At 35.5% G+C, this 15,915-nt stretch overlaps 1 protein-coding gene across 1 annotated transcript in view; it reads left to right on the top strand.

Annotated features, from left to right (window-relative positions):
• Positions 1-15,915, top strand: part of GPR63 (G protein-coupled receptor 63) — an 85,822-nt gene that overhangs the window by 63,100 nt on the left and 6,807 nt on the right. The gene's annotated exons all lie outside the window — the stretch shown is intronic.

The raw sequence follows: 15,915 nt of genomic DNA, 5'->3' as shown, positions 1-15,915 counted from the left end.
CAATCAGAGGGGGAGACAAACCATGAGAGATGATGGACTCTGAAAAACAAACTGAGGGTTCTAGAGGGGAGAGGGGTGGGAGGATGGGTTAGCCTGGTGATGGGTATTAAAGAGGGCATGTTCTGCATGGAGCACTGGGTGTTATGCACAAACAGCGAATCATGGAACACTACATCAAAAACTAATGATGTAATGTATGGTGATTAACATAACAATAAAAAATTAAAAAAAAAAAAAAGAAATGACTTGTGCCCCTTTCCTGATCCTGTGTCCTGCACTCCAGGCTTCTCCTTTATAGGAAGCCCTCAACTATCATTGTGCTCTCTCCCTCCTATATTTGCATAGCTTTCCCTCAACCTGTTTTTCTTTCCCAGGCAGAGCTGGGTTTACCATAAAGCTAATAAAGCTTAAATAAACCTCAGTGCTTCTCACTTGTCTGAGCCCCTTTCAAGGCTTTGGGCAGGAATTTAGCAGTGTGTTCCCATGGTCGTGTGTGCAATGTACAAATGTAAGATCTAGGAATGGTAATATTTATGTATATAGTTTCTCATTCACTCCAAGACCATTCTCTCTTTTGACTTTGACTTACCTTCTGTCATATTTCCTTTGTGTTTGGGGAATTTTGTAGGTGTTTTGGGATCCAAATTGAATTGGGGACACACTTTAATTCCAGTTTAGTGGGATGCATATACAGTGAAGTTATTACTAGCAAATCTAGTATAGGAATGGTTTCCAGGAATACTTCTACTCCCCACTGTGCTGATGCATGCTACACTGTGACATGAAGGTGCTATATGAATGCATCTTTCAGTGCTTGGCACCAGAAGTATAGTGGAGAAGAAATGATGTTTGAAATGTTTGGAGCCAGAAACTAATTTATGCAAAATTCTTCCAATCTTCATATATGTAAAATTAGAAATGGATAATTAAATTTTCATTGAAGCCTAGTAAAACAGATGTTCTCTTCCTGTTAGGAACATATTCACTAATGCAGTAAAAACCCAGCTTACATATATGTTTCTTTTGGGATGGGAATAATGTGAAATAGAATTTATCAAAATTTCCGTGTTTGCAAGGTGGAAACCTTTAGCAGTGTTACAGATGACAAGTATCTATATTGAAGTCTCATGTTTTATACATTCTGACCATTAATATTAAAAAATAATTTTTTTATTGAGCAATCATATTAGAATAATGCCTGAGTTATCTTCTTGTTATCAGTGATAAATCCTTTGCTATCTGTTCCCAAAGCATAGCACTATATACTCCATAATGCTCCTCACAGTCATAATTCCTTCTTTATTGCTTGCCTTTTGCAATGTGTAAACTCTACTAGGTAAGGACTGTGTCGCCATTGTTCATGTTTGACCGTAGTCATCACTTCTTTGTTCTCTTTGCTAATGGAACCCTGTTTCGATATCAACTCCTGTCCTCTCCCCAACTCAGCCCATGCTCCTCAGTAGACTGTCTTCCTGCCCTGCCCCAAGACTATTCCCAATTGATCTAATATCCATCTTCTTTGTCAATTAATTTTTCAAGATTGGGAATGTGGTGCAATTTGGGCTAATGAGGCACAAGGAGAGATTTGACAGGAGCATTTGCTTCATCTCCTAGGGAAGCAATTCTCTCTTCTTCTGGACATGTGATACTTGGAAATAAGTCCTATCCTTCCTATCAGATTGAGGGTGAAGTCAATATGCAGAGAAAGGGAAAACCCAAGAGAATCTTAGTGAAATAGAGCTGGAGTCATGGATCATGTCACTCCTGAAACCATATCACTGCTGGGCTTCTGGTTATGTAGGTCAATAAATGTTATTTAAGGCAATTTGAGTTGGGTTTTCTATTACTGGTAGCCCAGTGTACCATATCTAAGCAATATTCCTGTTCCCTAGCACTCAACAAATGCTTGTTGAATTGAACAGAAAGTTCTTTCATATATATGATACATGTATCTTCCTTTGTATATAGTTTGTCTTTTTTTCTTAATTTTTTGTTTTGTTTAATTTTAAGATAATAAACATTCATTTTTGATAGTCAAAGCAATATAGAACTAGGAAAGAAAACTTTAATCTCTACTTTCTTGTAACCAGGGTTAACCATTGATTATATATACTTATGTATTTTCCTCTATGCTTATAGAAACTGAAAGCCTTCTATTGTGTTTAGTTTTGTTTGCTTGTTTATTCATTTTACAAAAATGAGGTCATACTGTATGCATTATTGTACAGTACCTTTATTAAAAATCGATAGATCATAGCTGTTTTTATGGGTCAGTCAACATAGATATAACTCATTCTTGTTAATAACTACACACAATGGCAATATCTCGGTGCATCTTTGCCCTGCTTAAATGTTTCTCACAGAGTTTTATTCAAATTCTTTTCTGCAGTTATATGCCTGAGCCTTTAATTGTTTCCTTATTGACTATTCCACCTTCATTATGTCTCCAAATTTGGAACATTAGAAGAAAACAGTGGTTGATGGAGTGGCTTAGAAAATGTGAGGTGTATGTAAACTTTGCTAGTGTTATGGCATCTACCATAGTTTACCATCTTGAAATTGAAGATTTATTTTTCTTTTCTTAAAAAAAGCAGGTTGTCCTTTCTTCTGCTTATTATACTAGCTGGAAATGTTTTCCCTGTGCCCTTTGCAAGGAACTGCACCTAGGGGAGCAGCCCTAGGGAGGCGTTACAGTGCAAGTAATAAAGTAATGGTTTCATGAGGGGTCCAGAAATCAGATGAAATCCAGAAAGATCTAAAATTTTAATGCTAATCCAGCAAATAAAGACTTGTATTCTCCCTTTGAAATGAGGATTTATCTCTTGGATTTGTGTTTATTTATCATCAGTGGGGGATATATATTTTCAATGGCTCTATTAAATATTAATTCTTGCTGATTGAGGATAGTTTAATTCCATGCTAGTAGATATGCTATAGTTGAAAGTGTGAATTATAAATGACTTTATAATGATCAGTTCTCCTCACTTCCCTTCAAAGATATGCAAGAGTTGGAAACAGTGATTTTAAACTGAGGTTAAAATGAGAATTACCTGGCACACTTGTGCTCAAGGTGACACACAATCAAGACTTCTACTGGTTTCCCTAAGGAACAATTTATTCTTGGCAACAGCAAAGCCTAATTTCAGAGAGACAGAGAAAGAGAGAGAGAGGGAGGGCGAGGTGAGATGATATGAACCAAATTGGACAGTATAATAAGGGCAAGACACAGATAGTCACAATATTTCCAAGTTTTTATCAGCTAAATAACACCAGAGAGAACCAAACAGAACACCCTGTGGTAAATTAACCTATAAGCCAGATAGATAAAGGCAGCTGTGATTTTTATATAAGTTCAAAGCACAGATGAAAATTAGCTCCTCTGGGTATAGTCATTTTAGACTTCAGGAACACTGGTAATTTTTTGAGGTTAGAAATATGGCAAAAGTCTAAAGCATGATTTTTCCTGATTTAACCAGACTCAGCTTGTCTAAGTATAAAATGATTCAAGGCTTAGGGAGAGTAAACCCTGAGTTCATGAAATCATTGAAAGTGAAAAAGAAACAAAAGTGAACAAATAGATGAATAAAGTAAGACAAAATCTTTTACTATTATTCTTAGGATAGATACAAACATATTTGGGTTTTCTTAGTTTTGATTTTTCATCACAATAAGCTAAGGTTTTATTTTTGTGAAATATACTTTTTCCTGAGTGGAATATGCTGGTAGCCTTCCGTGGGTAGAATGGTAGAGAGAGAAGCTTGAGAACATAGGGAAATTCTCTCAATTGTACGAATAGTCCTGTATTTGTAATTCACAGAAGGCTAACGGAAATGAGGTACTAGGTACGCACTCTACAGCACATTTGGATTCTTTCTGATATAATCCTATGTTTTCTGTTCTGTAGCAAGTACTATTTTATGATGTTCTAGGTACTTTTAGTTTGTTCTTTGGGTGATTTTATTTTATTTTATTTTTTTAAAGATTTTATTTATTTATTTGACAGAGAGAGACACAGTGAGAGAGGGAACACAAGCAGGGGGAGAGGGAGAGGGAGAGGGAGAAGCAGGCTTCCCACGGAGCAGGGAGCCCGACTCGGGGCTTGATCCCACGACCCTGGGATCATGACCTGAGCCAAAGGCAGACGCTTAATGACTGAGCCACCCAGGCGCCCCTGGGTGATTTTATTGTAGTATACAGGGGCCAATATATTTCTTGGAAGATTACATTTTGGGCACTAATTTCTATTTTAATTTAAAGGCTCCATGTCTGTTAGCTTCAAAGCAGCAATTGGAAAACTCAATAAGGTAAGCTTGGTCCAAGCAGGTAGCAGTTAGCATGCCAGACAATTGCCAAAGCTGAAGAGAATTCTGATGTCCCTTGACTCTTCTTTTACCAGAGATACCAATTATCACAAATGAGAAGAAGTCAGTGAGATTCTGGTGCAGATGAAGTAATCTTTCTTTACTTAGGTAAGTGGAGTCGTAATTTAGACTTAGTAGAGTTCCGATCATGGTGTGTTTGCAATGTTTTAAAGAATAAAAAAAGAAGATAAAGTACTTAGTTCAAATATATATTTACACCTTGTCTTATTAAAAAATGAATTTAGGTGACAATACAAGAAACACATAACTCAGTGAGATAAATTCATTTAAGGAAGTACAAGGGAAAGGAGAGTTAGGTTGTAAGAAAGAGTTGGGAGTAAAAGTGGGCAATCAAATCGCATGGGTGTGCCACACATTCAAATCTGAGCTTCCTTGGGGCCAATTCAAAGAGGGAAATGAGATCTTTCATAGGAGTGTCAGGGTCACAAAGTAAGCAAAAGTCAGTCTCGGTGGGAGTAAAACTATTCCTTGCTCTGAGACCATAAACCATTTTCAGTTTTCTTTCACAGGTGTGACACTGGAGATCATGTTGAAAGGCATCCTTAATATCACCTTAACAGAAAACACAGCTTTCTAGAATTTCTAAAGCCCTCTCACTATAGGTGGAGAGCGTCACTTAAGATTACATTTCAGTAAGAGCAGTTGCCCAGTAGGGAGAACTGTAAGCAGGACCGGTACTTTGCTCTCTGCCAGTCTGGTTTATTCTGGAGCTAGATCTCACTGAGCAAAATCCGGGGAATTGATTAAGAGTGCGGACCGTTCGGGAAGTCCTCCATAAGGAGTGCTTCTCTCCACGGAGCTTCTGAACGTGGTGAATGTGAGGTACTGTTCCCAGACAAGTAGCTGGACTGTGGCATTTGTGTTTCGTTAAATGCATAGTGAGGGGACATGACTGTGGCTATTGCTGGGTGTAGTGACAGTATCTGGTGATACTGCCAGCTGCTTGGACGCTGGCCTGATAGTTTATCATTATCTCCAAAACAAATGAGACACAGCTTAAGATTCCAAATAAATGGAGTGATACCAATGGTACCTGTATGCAGCTCTTACCTCTATTATTGAAGCCAGTTGCTTTTCTGTCTCTACTCCCGGACTCTGTAAGTTCCTTGAGGACAAGGAATGTAGTGCTTGGATATGGAGCACCCTAGTTCTGGACAGAGACTGAGGGGCCTTGATGCTTGATGAAACAGTATTTCCCAGGGAAATTTATTTAACCTTTTGAAGTCTCAAATTCTCATTTGTAAATGAGTATGGTAGTAATGATACCAACTTCATAGAGTTGTGAAGATAAAAACATAGTTAGTAGAAAATGTTAGATGTGATTGCTTTTCTTATTTTTTATTTTCCTGGCAAGAATATTGTAGTATAATATAGATATTACACCATCCTCAGAGTCAGATCTGTGGTTGGATTTGTGTGTTCTTGGATAATTTATTCAATATTACTATAACTCAGTGTTCTTTTCTCTAAAACGGGGATAACCCTACCATTTAGGGTTGTGTGAAGTTTAAAGAGGACAATCTGATCAAAATTTCTGAATAGAAAAAAGACTCCGTAAGGCAAAACCAAAAGACAGTTGACAGACTAGGAAAAAATATTTGCCACTCATTTCACAGACATAGGTGTCTACTTTAATATATAAAGAACTCCTAAAATTGTGAAGACCAGCAACCCCATAAAAAAATGATTAAAAGGCAGGAGAATATAGATTACAGAAAAAGAAGAGAAGTGTCCATAAACATTTGAAAAGATGCTCAACTCTACTCATAGGAGGAGAAACAAAGATCAAATATACTGAGAGATCATTTTTCACTTACCAGATTGGCAGAAATCTAAAAGTTTGACAACACACTCTCAGTAAGTCCTGAACTGCTGCTGGTGGCAAATTGGAGCAAAATGCCACAACACCTGTGGAATATTATGTAGCACTAACTACTAAAATTATGGGTGCATTTTACCCTTTGTCCCAGAAATCTCACTTCTTCGACTCTATTCTGCAGTTACCTATGCACAATTATAAAATGGCATATGTACAACTTACTTATTATGGTATGGTCTTCAATAGCAAAAGACTAGAAACTTCACAAGTGCCCACCAATGGGGACATGGTTCGCCCCACAGTGGAGTTCTATGCGGTTGTGAGGTATCCATAACATGGTGGTGTGAGAAGATCTTCAGGAAATATTACTGGTAACTGAAGAAGCAAGGAGCAGAATTGTGCCTATATACTAAGCTACCTTTTATCTAACGAAGATGGAAGAAGAGTATATATCTGTATTTGTTTATATTTGAATGAAGACATTTTAGAATGGTGATCAAGGAACTAATAAAAATGTCTACTTATAAGGGGTGAGGGGACACAGTGGACAGTAATGGGGATGTGACTAAGATTTATCAAAGTATATGTAAAAATTTTTTTTAATTTAATTTTTATATATTTTATTTTTTGGAGTAGTTTCAGACAGCAAAATGGAATGGAAGGTATAGACATGTGCCATAAATTCCTGGCTGCATACACACATAGCCTCCCCCATTATCAGCACCCCCACCAGAGTGGTATATTTGTTGCAATTGATGAACTACATTGACACATCATTAGTACCCAAAGTCCATTGTTTACGTAATGGTTCACTCTTCATATTGTACATTCTTGGTTTGGACAAGTTTATAATGACATGTGTCCACTATTTTAACAGAGTACTTTCACTGCCCTAAAAAGCTTCTGTGTTCTACCTATTCCTTCCTTCCTCCCCCAACCCCTGGCAACCACTGATCTTTTTACTATCTCAATAATTTCACCTTATCCAGAATCTCATATAGTCAGAATGCCATGGTATGTATAATTGGCTTCTTTCACTTAGTAATATGCATTTAAGTTTCCTCCATGTCTTTCTATAGCTTGATTGCTCATTTCTTTTTAGTGCTGAATAATATTCCATTGTCTGGGTCTACTATAGTTTATCCATTCAACTACTGAAGGACATCTTGGTTGCTTCTATGCTTTGGCAACTATGAATAAAGCTGCCATAAGCATCCATGTGCAGATTTTTGTGCGGACATAGGTTTTGGGTTTCTTAGGGTAAATACCAAGAAGTGAGATTGCTGAATCATGTGGCAAGAGTATGTTTAGTTTTGTAAGAAACCACCAAACTATTTTTCCGAGTGGCTGTACCATTTCATGTTTCCACCAGCATCGAATTAGAGTTTCTACTGCTTCATATCTTTGATAATACTTGATGTCAGAATTATGGATTTTGGCCATTCTAAAGGGTATGTAATGGTATCTCATTGTTTTAATTTGTGTTTCCCTGATGACATATGACATGGAGCATCTTTTCCTTGACTACTTACAATCTATATAACCTCTTTGGTGAGGTCTGTTTTGTTAAAGTCTTTGGCCCATTTTTTAATTGGGTTGCTTATTTTCTTATTGTTGAATTTTAGGAGTTCTTTGTGTATTTAGGCTAGTGGTTCTTGATTAGATATGTCTTGTACAAATATTTCCTCCTAGTCTGTGGCTTGTTTTTTCACTCTCTTGATAGTGTTTTTTACAGTAGAACATTTTTAATTTTAATGAAATCCAGCTTCACCTTCACCTTATTTCATAGATTGTGCCTTTGGTATTGTATCTAAAAAGTTATCGCCATATGCAAGGTGATCTAGATTTTCTTCTCTTCTCTTCTAGAAGTTTTATAGTTTTATCTTTTACATTTAGGTCTGTGATCCATTTTGAATTATTTTTTTTAGGGTGTAAGCTCTGTGTCTAGATTGATTGATTTCAAGTGGATGTTCAGTTCCAGCACCATTTGTTGAAAAGACTATCTTTTCTTCATTATACTGTCTTTGTTTCTTTGTGAAAAATCAGTTGACTGCATTTATATGGGTTTATTCCTGGGTTTTCTGTTGTATCACATTTGATCTATTTGTTCTTTCACTAGTACTACACTGTCTTGATTATTGTAGCTTTATAGCAAGTCTTGAAGTCAAGTAGTGTCAATCCTCTAGTTTTATTCTTCTCCTTCAATATTATGTTGGCTATTCTTGGTCTTTTGCCTTTTCACATAAACTTTATAATTAATTTGTTGAAATCCTCAAAATACCTTGCTGGGATTTTCACTAGGATTACACTCAAGTTGCAAAGAACTGACATCTTGACAATATTAAGTCTTCCTGTCCATGAACATGGAATAGCTCTCTATTAATTTAGTTCTTTGATTTCTTTCATCAGAGTTTTATAGTTTCCCTTATATAGTATAATACATATTATGTTTGATTAGTATTTCATTTTTTGGAGTGCTAACATAAATGGTGTTGTGTTTTGAATTTAAAATTCTACTTGTCCATTGCTACTATACAGCAAAGTGACTCATTTTTGTATTTTAACTTGCAACCTTGGTTATTAGTTCCAGAAGTTTTTTTGTTAATTCTTTTGGATTTCTACAAAGATGATCATGTCACCTGTGAATAAAGACAGTTTTGTGTTTTGTGTGCTAATCTGTATATCTTTAATTTCCTTTTTCTTGTCTTACTGCCTTGACTAGGACTTCCAGTGTGATATTGAAAAACAGTGATGAGAGGGAACATCCTAGTCTTGTTCCTGATCTTATTGAGAAAATTTCTAGTTTCTCACCATTAAATGTGATGTTGGCTCTAGGTATTTTGTAGATATTATTTTTTTAAAAAAGTTTTTATTTAAATCCCAGTTAGTTAACATGCAGTGTAATGTTAGTTTCAGGTGTACGATATAGTGATTCAACACTTCATACAGCACCAGGTGCTCATCACAAGTGTGCTCCTTAATCCCCATCACCTATTTAACCCATTCCCCCACCCATCTCTCCTCTGGTATACATTAGTGTGTTCTCTATATTAAGAGCGTATTTCTTGGTTTGCCTCTCCTCCTTTTTCTTTTTTTATTCAAAGAGTATTCATTTATTTATTTTAAGTCTGTATTTTAATTCCAGTTAGTTAACATACAATGCTATGTTAGTTTCAGTTGTGCAGTATAGTAATATTCTTTATCACGTTGAGGAAGTTCCCTTCTATTCCCAGCTCAGTGTGAGGTTTTTTTTTTTTTTTAAATCATGAATAGGTTTTGGATTTTATTACTTTTAAAAAATATTATTTTGGAGTGCCTGGGTGGTGCAGTTGGTTAAGTGTTTGACTCTCGGTTTTGGCTCATGTTGTGATCATGAGATCGAGGGTCATGAGATCGAGCCCCACTTTGGGCTCCATGCTCAGCACAGAGTCTGCTTGAGATTCTCTCTCCCTCTCCCTCTTCCCCTGCCCCCCATAAATAAATAAATCTTTTAAAAATAAAATATTGTTTTTATTTTTGAAATTTATAAAAATATTATTTATTCACAAAACATTATATATGAATATTACCTGTACAGTAGTAAGCCCTCTACTGTGTAAGGTCAGGTCTTCTTCCCCAGGGCCCAAGAAAATTTGGCTTAAACTAAATATTCTAGAAAAGCACAAAGTGCCACAAATCTTCCTTTCCCTAGATCTTACTTACAATCAGCCTGAGTTTAGAACAATTAAATTAGGATTTATATGAATTAAACTTAAAAAAATTAAACTCTTCTTTTTAAAAATGAAAATAATTATTTTCATCCCTCTCCCAGAATGTGTTCCCAGGTTGCTTGCCTGTTCCCTAGCATTTGAAATTTTAGGGGGTTGAATATTTACTTAATTACACACTAAACTCCTAACTCCTTGTTAGTGTCTGATATTGTGTGAAAAGCATAACAGGCCTAGATATTAAGAGTTTCTTTTATTTTTTTTTAAGTTTATTTATTTATTTATTTTAGTAATCTCTACACCCTATGTGGGGCTGGAACTCACAACCCCGAGATCAAGAGTTGCATGCTTTTCCAACTGAGCTAGTCACGTGCCCCGGACATTAGGAGTTTCTAATCTGGAATCTGCCACTGAAGAGCTGTGATTCTCTTACTGGGGAGTCTGTAGGTTAACTGATTCAACCTTCATGCAAATGTTTATTGAGTGACTCTACAGGCCCTATTATATAGCAAGAAAAAAAATGACAAACACTATTATCCTCAATTGTTTATACTCTTACTGGGATATACTCCTTGCTGCCCAACGGTCCACAGTCAAGGAGGCCATCACATTGAAGCCCTATGTGAACAACAATGGAACTCAGTGCATATATGACACCACTGAAAGTGTAAATAGCTTCTTACTGCAAAGCATAGGTCAGTTCCAAGTAGGTGAAAGGGTGAGTATGCAGAGGGCACTGTGCTCCTAAGGTAACCACTTTGCTCCCTGCCCCTTTAGAAGGGATGAATCTCACTACCTCAGCCTCCCCAGAGGGACCACAGGACTGCTCCCTCCTCCTTAACTCATCATATCTCTCTCTTGATCCTTATCCTTATTCCCTGTGTCTTTAGTTCTCCATCTTCCCAGGATCTATGTTTCTCCACAGATAAGATAAAATCCCAGGTAGTTCTAATTTCTAATTCTTTCTAATTTCTTTGTACAAATCCAAACATATTCTGAAAACCAATGATATTTTTCTCCCCTAGGGTCCTGTAGCTTTACAGAGAGGAGGATCAAGTTAAAATCTGGGGGAGGTAAGAGTGGAAACAGAGTGTATGTGTGTGTGAGGGTGGAGTTAGAATCATTTTCTCAGGGGTTGCTAGGATTCTAAAGTATTTGGAATCAAATATTATTACCAGTATCTCAGGTTTGATGTCTTTCTTGGGAGAAACTTTGGGTTGCTTGAGAGATTTATGTGGCTCCTATCATTAACAAAAATTTGACATTCTTGAAAAGGAATAACCTTTGGTATTCTTAAACTTGGATTTTCCTTGTCTTGGGTAACACTACAATTGATATTAACTGCTTAAAGAATACCCTGTCTAGCTCTTTTAGTAATTCCTGTTTTTTTCCTAGGTAGAGAGCAGAGGGTAGAGGGATACTACATGAATGCATGGGAAGTGAATGTATGGGGATGGGAAGGCTCAGTTTTTATATGCCGCAGTGTCAAAGCTGGAGAGTTGGGTTGGAAATGAAGTTTGGCACTTACTTTCCCAGCTCCCTAAATTCTACAGGAGAGTTTTTAGCATTTTTATCAAAACAGGATAAAAAACAAATTGACCATAAACAATAACAAACAAGCAATTTGATATCGGGAGTTGCTGATTTCCTTTGGGGGGACTGGATGAGTGTAACCTTTCTGAACTACGTGTAGGTAGTTTTCCTTGTGGTCACAGGCTTAGCAAGTTTTTGGAATATGTTTTTTAGGAGTAGTAGCACTCAATAAAGATTAATGGTTGTAATGGGAGAGAACAGGGAGAAGGTTACCTTAAGTCAACAATAGAGAAGTATTGAAGGAAATAATTTTCTTAAGATGTTAAAGCCTACTCATGAAAATTCCTCTTTGTCTTTTAAGAGAGACTATGGTTTCTAAAAGATATTGTTTTGTAATTAGGGTGGGAGTCTGAAGTTTAATACTTACGTTCAGTGTTTTTGAAGTGCTTTGTAAATCCTGTGCAACATCCCTTGACAATAAGCATTTTAAGGCTTTTTCTCTTTAAAGAGGATTTTCTAACCTAAGAGTGATGTGACTCTCACAATTTCAAAGACCCTTGAATACATAGAAATCAATACTAATTATCCTGACACTTGTCCACAAATTTGTTTAATATTATTTGTTTGTTTCAAAAGATCAGTAACTTAGTCAACACATTTGTGCTCAGATGTCATTTGGTTATTGTCAAAATAGTGCTCATTAGGAGTGCTTTCCTTAATTACTGAAGCATAACAGAAAGGATAAGCTTTCTTAATAGAAAGTATTTTTTGAAAGAATGAATGCCACAGTGATCTTTACTTTTAAGTGAAAACTTCTGCTGACATATTCAAAGTATCTTGTAATGGAGATGAATACCTTATTATATATGCAGAACAAAAATTTTTTCTGTACACATAATTTAATTTTCATAAACTTAAGTTTAAAAGTGAAAAAAAAAGGAGTGAACTAAACATAGTTGTGCTTTTGTGTGTTTTTTAAAAAAATACAATTGTAAAAATGTGCATGTATTCCCAATGGCTTTTGAATAATAGTTTGGCCATGGCCAAAAAAAGGGCTTTGTTGCCATCTTTTCAAGATCAATACAGGTAGAGCTAAGCGCTACCTTTGGTCTATCTCACCTCAGAAATAGAAAGTATACTGCATTTTTATTCTTCAATTTGTTTTTTGGGGGGAGGAAAAAGATAGCTATATTCTTAAGAAGGCCAAAAGAAAGGTGTGACCACATATGTGGATGATTTGGTTATTGATTTACCTAGGGGTAGGGAATGGGCCACAAAAATAATTTTAATGATAATGCCTTATTAAGGAATTATACCATACATGTGCATGTTCTGCAGATCTGGTATAGTATGAGGAAGTCAAAGAAGTGTTTTCACACTGTGGGCTTTTTACCTCACATGAAATTTTGTATGCAGTTATGTTTGGATGAGGGAATCTGTAAGCCTTTGGGTCTGGGGTAGATTAGAAATAGGCCAAATAATTAGGTAGGCAAGCTGGACACAAAGTTACTAAAGGAAGCATGCTGATCACCCTGCTTTCTGCGGGCTTCATAAAATTTTATGTGCAGGTGCCTTATCTCTCCATTAAAGTACCCATGGCATATGGGAAAAGGGGTCGTGGTAGAGCAAATGATTATGTTTGTTGTTGAGGTATTCTTCCTTCTAGTCCTAGTTTGTTGAATGTTTTTATCATGAAAAGATACTGAATTTTCTTGGGTGCTTTTTCTGCATCGGTTGAGCTGATAATGTGTTTTGTTGTTCTTGTTTGTTTGTTTGTTTGTTTGTTCTTCTTTCATTCTGTTAGTGTGATGTATTACGTTGACTGATTTTTTGGTATGTTGAACCATTCTTGCATTCCAGGAATAAATCTCACTTGATCATGGTGTATGATCCTTTTAGTATGCTGCTGATTCAGTTTGCTAGTATTTTGTCAAGGATTTTTCAATCAGTGTTCATAGAAGTGTTGTTCTCCATTTACTTGTTGTGTCTTTGGGGCTTTGCTATTAGGGCAATGCTGGCTTCATAGAGTGAGTTAGAAAGTATTCCCTCCTTTTCATTCTTTTGGAAAAGTTTGAGAAGGATTGGTATTAGTTCCTTATATGTTTGCTAAAATTCACCAGTGAAGCCATCAGGTTTTTTTTATTAAAGATTCATTCTCCTAACTAGTTATAGGTCTATTCAGATTTTCTTTCTTCATGATTTGTGTTTCTAGGAATTTGTCCATTTCATGTACGTGATCCAATTTATTGGCATACAGTTTTTCATAGTACTCTCACAATCCTTTTTATTTCTGTAGGACTACTAATAGTATTAGTAATTTTGTCTTCTCTTTTTTTCTTAGTCCATCTTGCTGAAGGTTTGTCAATTTTGTTGATCTTTTCAAAGAACTAACTTTTGGCTTCATTGATTTCCATATTGTTTTTCTATTCTATATTTCATTGATCTCTGCTCTAATCTTTATTATTTCCTTCCTCCCTTCCATCTTTGGGTTTAGTTTGTTCTTCTTTTTTGAGTTCCTTACATTGTACAGTTAGGTTGTTGATAGGAGATCTTTCTTGTTTTTTAATGTAAGTTATAAATTTCTACCTTAGCAGGGCTATAGCTATAGATTTATAGCTGTTTATATTAATAAGCAAACAATGTCCTTCTTATCTCTTGTAACCTTTTTGATTTAAAATCTGCTTTGTCTGATATTAGTATAACCACTCTTGCTCTTTCCATTGCGTGGAATATCTTTCTCCTTCGTTGTATCTGTGTCTTTGGATACAAAGTGAGTCTCTTGAATATAACATATAGTTGGGTCATATGTTGCCAATATCTGTCTTTTTATCCATGTTGCCAGTATCTGTCTTTTGATAGGAGAATTTAATTCAAATTTGATTGGAGAGAGTACAGTTGACCTTTAAACAATGCGGGGTTAGGGGTACTAACCCCCTGCATAGTAAAAAATCCACATGTAACTTTTGACTCCCCAGAAACTTAACTATTAATAGCCTGCTGTTGACTGAAAAGTCTTAACTGATAACATAAACAGTTTATTAACACATATTTTATATGTTATATGCATTATGTACTATATACTTACAATAAAGTAACCTAGAAAAAAGAAAATGTTGTTAAGAAAATTATAAGAAAGGGAAAATACATTTACAGTACTGTATTTACTGAAAAAAAAATCCATGTGTAAATGGACTTTTGCAGTTCAAACTCTTGTTGTTTAAGGGTCAACTGTAATTTAAAGTAATTACTGATAATAAGGGACTTATTTCTGTTATTTTGCTATTTGTTTTTTATATGCTTTGTAGTTATTTTCCCCCTCATTTTCTGCATTGCTCCCTTCTTTTGCATTTAGTTGATTTTTTTTTTTTTTTGTAGTGAAATGTTTAAGTTCCTTCCTCATTTCCTTTTGTGTATATTTTATAGCTATTTTTCTTGCTGGTTACCATGGAGATTACATTTAGTATCCTAAAGTTATAACACTCAGATTTGAATTTATAGCAGCTTAACTTTGATAACATAAAAAATTAGCTCTGTCTCCATCCCTTTCAGTTGTTGATTTTCCAAAAATTACATTTTTGTATCTTGTGTGCCCCAGAACATAAACTAATAATTTTTTAAATGCATTAGTCTCTTAAATTATGTAGGAAACAAAATTTGATGTTACAAACTAAAGTTACAGTAGTACTAGTATTTAAACTAATAATTGTTTTTTTTTTAAATTTGTTAGTCTCCTAAATCATGTAGAAAACCAAAGCTTGAGTTACAAACCGTACTTAAAATAATACTAGCTTTTTAATTTCCCATGTATTAACTTTATTGAGCTCTTTATTTTTCCATATGGCTTCAAGTTACTGTCTAGTGTTCTTTCATTTCATTCTGCAGAACTCCCTTGGCCATTTCTTTCAGGGCAGGTCTGGTGATAATGAATTCCATCAGCTTTTGTTTAATTTTTCCCTCACTGTTGAAGGACAGTTTTGCCAGATGTAAGATTCTTGGTTGACAGTTTTTTTTCTTTTTCTTTTTTCTTTTAGCACTTTGAATGCATTGTTCCTCTCTCTCTGACCTTCAAAGTTTCTGGTCAGAAAATGGGAAATCTGCAGATAATCTTATTAAAGATTTGTTGTATCTCATGCTGCTTTCAAGATTCTTTATCTTTAGAAAGTTTCACTATAGTGCATCTCAGTGTGGATCTCTTTGAGTTCATCTTACTTGGAGTTCATAGAGCTTCTGGGATGTTTATATTCATGTCTTTTATCAAATTTGTGAAGTTTTCAGCCTTTATTTCTTCAAATATTCTCTCTGCTCCTTTCTCTGTCTTCTCCTTCTGGGATTAACACAATGAGTGTGTTGGTCTCTTTGATGGTATCCCACAGGTCCCTAACATTCTGTTGCCATTTCATCAATCTTTTCTCCTTCTGTTCTTCAGACTCAATAATTTCCATAGTCCTATCTTCAGGTTCACAGATTCTTCTGG

Source organism: Leptonychotes weddellii, chromosome 8, assembly GCF_054177405.1.
Source record: "Leptonychotes weddellii isolate Sample4059 chromosome 8, ASM5417740v2, whole genome shotgun sequence".
NCBI lineage: Eukaryota > Metazoa > Chordata > Mammalia > Carnivora > Phocidae > Leptonychotes > Leptonychotes weddellii.
The sequence above is the reverse complement of the archived record's forward strand: the minus strand, read 5'-3'. Positions and strand labels throughout refer to the sequence as shown.